The 8,034-nt window shown below is 43.6% G+C and overlaps 1 non-coding gene across 1 annotated transcript; it reads right to left on the bottom strand.

Annotated features, from left to right (window-relative positions):
- Positions 1-4,221: 4,221 nt before the first annotated feature.
- On the bottom strand, positions 4,222-4,330 carry LOC141603505 (small nucleolar RNA R71). Its single transcript, XR_012525377.1, has one exon. It is a non-coding gene; the product is annotated as a small nucleolar RNA R71 (small nucleolar RNA).
- Between the last annotated feature and the right edge of the window lie 3,704 nt (positions 4,331-8,034).

Below are 8,034 nucleotides of genomic sequence, written 5' to 3'. Positions count from 1 at the left end.
CCGACTTGGTCCCCACTAATCAAGGAGTACGCGCTTATGACGGCACTCGTCGTAAGGTCGCGGGGCTCATCACCTTGACCATTGCAACTGGACCCCTGGAAAGACAAGCCAGTTTTCAGGTGGTCGATATTGACGCCTCTTTTAACATGCTTCTGGGACGCCCCTGGATTCACGCCGCCAAGGCCGTCACCTCAACCCTTCACCATAAAATCAGGGTCCCTTTTAAAGGGAAAATAATCACAATTACTTCATCCCCGATTAAGGCTATCATGAAGACGGGAATAGCTTCTCAGGTCATTGAAGAGGACGATAAAGAAATGTGGGGGTTCCAAGATGTGAATGCCCTAACCAATGAATTGGCTCCCTTTGATTGTGACCTGTTCTCGAACCTCGCAATCAACCGCATTTTGATGCGCCAGGGTTATTTCCCCGGCCTACCTCTCAATCCACTAAAGAGCACCATGCCTCCCATAAAACAAGCCAAGGTCCCCAAAATCCCCTTCGGGCTAGGCTATGAGCCGACCGATGAAGACATCCAGGAAATGAATCTACTAGTACGGAAGCGCAAGAAGCACGGAGTCATCTTCCGACCCCACCACTTGATCCTCAATGGATACTTCGTCCCCAAGGGAGACTCTGAGCTCTACAACGGCTTTCCTGAACCAATCTACGACCCAGTAGCAAAGTTCAAACACCCGGACGTAGAAGTTTTTCAAGACTACTACTTCATCCCCGACTACACCAAACCTACGTCAACCAAATCTGAATCGACCCATTGACTGGACGGGCAAGCCGTGAGTCTTCTCTTCGGAGAAGACAACATCAAGCACCTCGACTATGAGGACATTATCAACATCAGTCTAAAGGATAACCAGTTTGATCCCACTGCCTTAATCTGATGCTGACCTAGAGAAAGCTACACAAGGCTAGAGGAAAACTGTCAAGTGGACCGATCGTCAAGGTCGCATTCTCAAGATCAAAACTGGGGAAGGCCCTATGTTCAAAGAGAGATGTGAAGATGAGAAGGAGTCCCAGTCAGAGTCAGAGTCAGAGTCTGAGTCTGTCTTAGCTCCTAGCACTCCTGATGTCCCAGTCAAAGTCCCTTTTCCACTGTTTTATCACAAACTCGTGGCTGCCTCAGAGGCTGAGTCAACTAGGGTAATTCCCACTCCCACAGAAGGTGTAAACCTGGAGCTTGTTCCAGCAGGGGCGCCCTCATCTACTGTGTCGCCTCTGATTGCCTATAAGATGTTTGTCCTATCCGAGCTTTTCGCTCAGGCCGACTTAATGAACGCTAAGTTTACTTACGACTCGTCTCAATTTAACTGCAATGCAATTCTGAACGAATATGGGGAATTTGACTTGAGTGACTACCCACCTCACCTAGCCAAAGAACTTGACAAACGAGAGGAAAGGATACTGTCATTGGGGAGACCGAACCTATCAACGTAGGGACCGGCAACACACCTCAAGAACTTAGGATAGGGACCACCCTTGACCCCTCGGAAAGACAACAGTTCATCGACCTCTTACACAAATACAAGGACGTATTCACTAGGTCTTATAAAGACATGCCTGGGATCGACAGGGAGATTTCAGAGCACAGAATATCCATTAAACCCGGAGCTATACCCCTGAAACAGAAGTTGTGCCGTATACGCCCTGAATGGGCCTGAAAATCAAGGAAGAGGTAGACAAACAGCTCAAAGCCGGATTCATCAAAGTGTCTGAATACTCTGACTGGGTGGCCAACATAGTCCACGTACCCAAGAAAGACAGGAGAATTCGGGTTTGCGATGACTTCAAGGACCTAAACAAAGCAAGTCCAAAAGACGACTTCTCTCTGGCACATGTTGACATCTTGGTGGATAATACCGCCGAGCACGCCCTTTTATCATTTCTGGACGGGTATGTTGGGTACAACCACATCAAAATGGCTGAGAAAGACATGCACAAGACTGCATTCACTACACAGTGGGGTACATACTGCTACACTGTCATGCCCGTCGGTCTAATCAACACCGGAGCAACCAATCAAAGAACCGCCACCACTCTCCTACATAACACTCTCCAACATGACATGATGCACGAAAAAGTGGAGGTATACATCGACGACATGATCGTCAAATCAAAAGCGCGGGACGGCCACATCAGCGCTGATGCGTGTCTTTTATATGATGTTTTACATCCCATTTTACACGCATTTCAGAGCTCATTTGTGTAGTTTAAGCTACCATTTCCCCCATTTCCGTCTACTTTCGTGTTTTTGTACTTTATTGCAGAAATGTGAAGAATTCAACGGAAATTGAGCTAAATCCGTCCCCGACTATCCTGCATTGCAATTGACGTGAAGTATTGACTCGAGGAATGAGCTTGGTGCGCATTTCAAAGCCCAAAAGACAAATCCACAAGATTATAGAAGTCAAGTAGCAGCTCAAGCAGTCGATCGACCACTACCATCAGTCGATCGACCGACTTGCGGGTTCCAGAAGCTACTGTACACTGAAGAGCAGTCGATCGACTGCCATGCTTAGTCGATCGACCAAGCTGCTATCCCAGACGAGAATTAAAAGATCGAGGAACTTGAAGCCCATTATGTTTAGGTTTTGTTAATAATCGTTATGTATGTTTGCTATATAACGTAACCTAGAACATCAGATACAGGCATCCAGTTTTGATCCGATTTTTATCTAAGTTTTACACAGTAACATTCAGTTTCTATTAGGGTTCGGAATATTGTTTTAGCATTGGAATTTCGTTCTTATTCTTAATCATTCCTCTGCAATCTCGGTATTCTTCTGCCTTATTTCGATTCACTTTTATTTCGTCGTTGGTATAGAATTGCTAGTTTAGTTCCCAAAACCGTTTTATCGTTGCATGATAATTATTTATCTTACCGCTTTAATTATGAATTCATTACTTTTATGCCCTAGTTTTATTGTTGTTATCACCCTCAGCATGAGTAGCTAAATCAATTGTGCTAGGATGTAGGGGAATTGTAGTGTAGGCGGCAATATAATGAACACGGCCTGATTCGCGTGTTGGTCGATCGACCACCCTACCCGGTCGATCGACTGACCACGTGAGGTTTTATTTTCGTTTTAATTGTTTTAATTCTTTATTCGACGAATCGAGTGCACACGACTAGTTGAATGCTTAGGATATGACTAACCCATTAGATCGAGAGATAGGGACAGTTGCTAGATCACCAATTAAAATGACTAAACTATGCTGAGATCGAAAGATAGGTAAAGTTTAGACCGTAAATCACTTTTCAGTACGAAAGTTAGTATTAGTGATATTAGGGACCTATAGCGAGATCGAAAGATGCTATTTGTTAAGAGTGGACCGAGAGGAACTCTTTATTTCCCGCCTCATGTGTTTGATTTAGACCTGTTTAATATACTGTCGTCGAAACTATAATGAACCGACCATCGTAGTACCTCTTTTATACTTGATTTTATATATTTCAATAGTTTACTTTTCTTTTGTTGTTATTAGCTATAGACCAAACCCAATCAAACCCCCACCTTTTGTTACCTGAGACCGAATTTAAACAACTAGAAATTACGTCTGCCTCCCTGTGGTTCGACCCGACTGCCGCTAGCTATAGTTGTAGTTGAAGTTTATAAATATTATTTTTGACACCTCACGACGGGTATCAAATTTTGGCGCCGTTGCCGGGGAGACGGTGTAATTCTGTTTGCTTTATTTTTAGTTTATTTTACTTGTCTCAAGGAACTTTGGTTCCTTGAGGCCGTTGCTTACCTTTACTTCTAGTTTTGCTTTTGCACAGTTAGAAGAGAGGTTTTTGAGAGGAAGGCTTGACTACTCTCAGTTCTGCGAATATGGCTACAATATATGATAATCTTCAGCCAAAGGAACACCATCTTCCAAAGGGGCACCAGTTACCTACCCCTACTAGGGGTAACTACGAATTTCGTTCCTCTTATATCGATTTAGTGGAGCGAAATCAATTTGTCGGTCTACCAGATGAGGACCCCTTGAAGCATATGGAAATTTTCACAGACTACTGCTGTTCCATACCTATACCAGCTGGGGTGACCCGGGATGAAGTAAAGGGGTTGATGTTCTTATACTCCTTGAAGGATTCGGCGCGAGATTGGTACCGCTACCTTGATAGGGTAGCAGCTGGAGTCACGGATTGGACATCTCTAGCATTAGCCTTCTACAAGAAGTACTTCCCACTTTCAAAGACTGACGCCTTAAGAAACAAAATCACAAGTTTCCAGCAAGGAGTTGATGAGGATTTTTGTGAAGCACGGGGACGTTTCAAAAGTTTGGTCCGAGCTGTCCCTCATCATGGCTTCCAGCAGTGGTATCATTGCAACTTATTCTACAATGCTTTATATGATGATTACAAGGTCATCCTGGACGCAGCTGCGAATGGTAGGTTTCAAAACAATACCGGTCAGAATAGAGGTTGGAACACTATTGAGGAAATGGCGGTCCATAGAGCTGAGTTTGGGAGTTCACGTGGGAATTCACGAAAGCAAAGTGATGAAATGAGTACCGTCGTGACACTCATTACCTCTACTACTGCCCGTCTTAAGAGGCTCGAGGCCTCTGAAGCTTCCAAGGAAAGAGTTGAAATTCCTATCCATAATTCAGATGAGACCGCGAAGTTGAGAGAAATGGTCCAAACTCTTCTGATTCAAGTGGCGAATTGGGAAGTAGCCGGGATTGAGTCCTAAAAGAATTTTGTGAAGCAGTTGGAGAATATAGAGGCTAAGCAAGTCGAAAATTCTTCAAACAAATGTGAAGGGCCAATTAAAACGATTAACGCCATTAATCTCAGAAGTGGCCTCTCTTATGAAGATCCCGACAAAGCCAAGAGGAGACTCGGAAAATGATGAAGAGGCTAGTCTAATTTATGGTACAAAAACGAGCTCAATCGCCGATTTCCGGTCGATCGACCAACATTGTCGATCGATCGATCAAGCGTCGATAAAAAGTTTCGATCGAAACTATTCACACCAAAGACAAGCATCGATCGACCAACATTGTCAGTCGATCGACTGAGTCACCTGACGAGATTAATTCTGAATAGGAACTGTTCACGCCCAGCCAAGTTGGTCGATCGACCATGCTTGACGTCGATCGATCGGGTCTTGATGCAAGACGCAATTCCGTCAACTAATTTGCATAATTCTACACTTATCGATGATTTGACGGAGGTTTTAAGCCTACGGAAGCCAAAGGTTACTGATCCTACGGCCAGTGTTGCAGTCCCGTATCCAGAGCGTTTGAAGACTACTAAGCTGGAGCGTAAGTTTGGTAAGTTTCTGGAGATGGTCCAGAATCTCGAGGTAACGGTTCCGTTCACTGATTTAATTACCCAGGTACCCTCTTACGCTAAATTTATGAAAGATATTTTAAATCGTAAGAGAAATTTTCGTGATGATGGTAATGTTGCTTTTGTGGAAGAATGTAATGCTCTTTCGCAAATTAATGTACCACCTAAATTAAAGGACCCGGGTAGTTTTTCAATTCCTTGCACTATAGGTAACCACGAAATTGGAAAGGCCCTTTGTGACTTAGGGGCCAGTGTTAGTGTCATGCCGTATTCTGTTTGCGAAAGGTTAAATATTGGTAGACTTAAGGTAACTGATATTACCGTTTAAATGGCAAATAGATCGACTCAGAGACCTATAGGAGTTCTAGAGGATGTACCCGTTCGAGTGGGTAAGTTTTTTATCCCTGTCGATTTCGTTTTTTTGGACATTGCTGAGGACAGTCAGATACCTATTATTTTAGGTAGACCGTTTTTACATACAAACAATGTAATAGATGTCAAACGCAGAACCATAACCTTAGAGGTAGGGGATGACACCATTGAGTTCGATCATGCTCACAAGGCGATCAACTCGCGATGAGGATACGTGTTATTCCATTGATATTGTTGATGAGGTCATTTACTTGTAATTGGAGGGAATCCTTAGCCAAGGATCCCTTAGCTGATCTAACCCGTTTAGATGAGTGTGCAGGTAATACAATGGAGAATGCTGAGGAGCCAGATGCTTTGGTAGCCTCAATGGAGAGCTACGAGCTCAATGAGGAAGAAGATTGGATGCTTTTAAGCTTGGCCAACGAGAACTTGGTCAACACTTGCTACACCATTGAAGCTGATTCTGTCTATGCTGTAGAGGTAAAAGTGCCAGAGCGTAAGCCACTTCCTCCTAATCGTAAGTATGTCTTTCTAGATGATACGGAGCAGTACCCAGCTATTGTTAGCTCTAAGCTTAATGATGACCAAATGCCTTTTTGATGTGTGTGCTTAAGAAAAACAGGAAGGCTTTGGGTTACTCTTTGGATGACATTAAGGGCATCAGCCCTGATGTTTGTATGCACAGGATAGAGCTGGAGGACGGCCGCAAGCCTTACAAACAGGGTCAACGCAAGTTGAACCCGAAGATGCAGGAAGTTGTTATGGCTGAGGTGATGAAACTACTTGATGCAGGTATTATTTATACAGTTGGCAACTCCAAGTGGGTTAGCCCAGTTCAGGTAGTACCGAAGAAAGGAGGGACTACCGTGGTTAAAAATGAGAAAAATGAATTAATACCAACTCGAGTAGTGACAGGGTGGCGGATGTGCATTGATTATAGACAGTTAAATGCCGCCACCAAGAAAGACCACTTCCCCCTCCCTTTTGTTGATCAAATGACTGAAAGACTTTCTTCAAACAAATTTTTCTGTTTTCTAGACGGATATTCAGGGTTTTTTCAGATCCCTATTCATCCGGACGATCAGAGTAAGACCACTTTTACCTGTCCACAGGGTGTTTTTGCATATCGTAGAATGCCTTTCGGATTGTGTAACGCCCCTGCTACCTTTCTGAGGTGCATGATGGGGATTTTTTCTGATTATATAGAGAATATTATGGAGGTATTCATAGATGATTTCTCAGTTTATGGTAGTGACTTTGATCGTTGTTTAGCTAACCTTGATAAAGTCATGCAGCGTTGTATAGATGTTAATCTTGTTTTAAACTGGGAAAAGTGTCAGTTTATGGTCAATGAGGGAGTTGTGTTAGGGCATCTGATTTCTGATAAAGGTATACATGTTGATAAGGCAAAGGTGCAGGTGATTGAGCAATTACCTACTCCCGTGAATGTTAAAGGAGTGAGGAGTTTCCTTGGTCACGCTGGTTTTTACCGGCGTTTCATTAAGGATTTTTCAAAAATTGCTAAACCACTTACACATTTGCTCCTTAAGGATGCTGTCTTTGAATTTACTGATGAGTGTCTTACCGCTTTTAACAAGTTAAAGGAGGCCCTAGTTTCTGCGCGAATCATTCAGCCGCCTGATTGGGACCTCCCATTTGAGATCATGTGTGATGCCAGCGATTATGCGGTTGGTGTAGTTTTGGGACAGCGGAAGAATAAAGCTTTGAATGCCATATATTATGCGAGCCGAACTCTGGATGAGGCTCAAATTAATTATTTTACCACTGAGAAGGAGTTTCTAGCTGTAGTTTTTGCCTTAGACAAATTTCGGTCTTATTTGTTAGGTTCTAAGGTTATTGTTTATACTGACCATGCAGCGTTGAAGACTCTCTTTGTTAAGAAAGATGTGAAGCCGAGGCTTTTGAGGTGGATACTCCTTTTGCAGGAGTTTGATTTGGAGATCAAAGATAAGAAAGGAGCAGAAAATGTGGTAGCTGACCACCTATCTCGTCTGCAGCTGACAGAAAGGGAGGATTCGTTGCCTATTAATGATTCTTTTCGTGATGAGAGTCTATTAGCTATTACTACTTCAGGGTCTTATCCACCTCCGTGGTTTGATGATTTTGCTAATTTTGCTGTGACAGGTAAGATACCACCCGAGCTTTCATGGCAGCAGAAGAAGCGGTTTGCTTATGATGCTAGACAATATTTTTGGGATGATCCTTATGTTTTCAAGGAATGCGCAGACGGTCTCATCCGGAGATGCGTGCCTCAATGGGAGGTGAAGGACATCCTAGAGGCTTGCCACTCTTCTGCTTATGGTGGTCATCACGGTCCGTCCAGG

This window comes from Silene latifolia, chromosome 9, assembly GCF_048544455.1.
Source record: "Silene latifolia isolate original U9 population chromosome 9, ASM4854445v1, whole genome shotgun sequence".
NCBI classification, from domain to species: domain Eukaryota; kingdom Viridiplantae; phylum Streptophyta; class Magnoliopsida; order Caryophyllales; family Caryophyllaceae; genus Silene; species Silene latifolia.
The sequence above is the reverse complement of the archived record's forward strand: the minus strand, read 5'-3'. Positions and strand labels throughout refer to the sequence as shown.